The sequence below is a fragment of the Adelges cooleyi genome, unplaced genomic scaffold, assembly GCF_023614345.1.
Source record: "Adelges cooleyi isolate 19-005CV unplaced genomic scaffold, UGA_ACOO_1.1 ACOO_flye_CR_arks_rails_tigmint_CR_PRNA_115, whole genome shotgun sequence".
In the NCBI taxonomy this organism is placed as follows: domain Eukaryota; kingdom Metazoa; phylum Arthropoda; class Insecta; order Hemiptera; family Adelgidae; genus Adelges; species Adelges cooleyi.
The window spans coordinates 195919-197231 of NW_026095768.1; positions in this window are offsets into that span (position 1 = coordinate 195919).

A 1313-nucleotide genomic window follows, 5' to 3' on the forward strand; every position below is an offset into this window, starting at 1 on the left:
CAATGTAAAATATGATTTTTTTGGGTAAAATATATTCTTAATAATACTTCCTTTAGTACAAAGTGTCTTTTAAACATACAAATGTCTTATATAAGTGTAATACAATTGTTATTGATAATGCCAATAAAATTACTTTTATTTTTTGTTTATTCTAAAAATGGACAGCAAAATATGTAATTGTCATATTCGTTGATAAAAAAAGTAGAATTTTTAAAGCTGTATTCTGAAAGCTTTAAAGTAAGCATTGAGTGTACGGTCACATTTAATAAATCATAAGAAGTACTGTTTATTTCCATGAAACAATTATACAAATCACGTTTATATTATTTGGTACCTAATTTTTTCTACGTGGCGTACAATATATGCACGTTAAAAAAGGCAATGGTAGTAACTGAAATTCTCAATAGATTAATTTATACTCTCTTTCAAGTACAGTCGGTAAAACATATGTTGTCATTAAAAAAAAACCAAAAATCCCCCTATTTGGCTTACAAGGATTGGTGATAAAATATTGAAAAATGTAGTAAAATGTGTACAAAAAAATCTTGGAAAAAATATTGTTCAAAATATTCATGTTTTCCTAGAAAATAAGTGTCTTACATTAGTTAAATCACCCTGTAAAATAGTGCTCGCTTTCAGGATCGTTTTTTCTGTTAATTATTCGTTGTCCCGTGATTTATGAGCAACTTCAACGTCTGAGGTTAGAACCAACCTCGTGGTTTTCAGTGCCGACAATAATAATCGTAACGTACATCAAGTCATACTGAATATTGTTCATATCGTCCTTTTAGTCCGTCAGTCAATAAAGAAATTGTGTTAACTGTTAACACACAGTAAATTGTTAACGAGCCCGCTTATTTTTTGTTCGTCCTTTTGGCGAATATATCGCGTTTTCAATTGTAATTTTGTGTTTTTTGAGTTCGGCTAACGTCTGGGAACAACTGACGGTGGAGAGAGCTTCGCCGGTCAAGGACTTTTCAGAGGAAGACGAATTTTGTGAAAACCAAGTTCGTTGCTATACGTTTCTATAGGCAGATTATTTTCGAAGACCGAAAATCGACGGGAAATTCTCCTATAGCGTTTTTGACGCCGGTAACATGTGCCTAGGCGCTAGGCGGGTCGTTTCGGGCTTTTGGCGCCTTCGAAGTCACCGAATAAGACAAAATTAGATAGAAAAGTATTTTGTGTATGAGTGAGTACAAGTCGTTTTTCTGTACGAATAACAAATCGAATCCCGGCGCACTAAGTATCAGCAGATAGGGCGTGACTCGGCAATTACAACGCGCGGTCGTGCGTCACTCTAGCTGCACTCC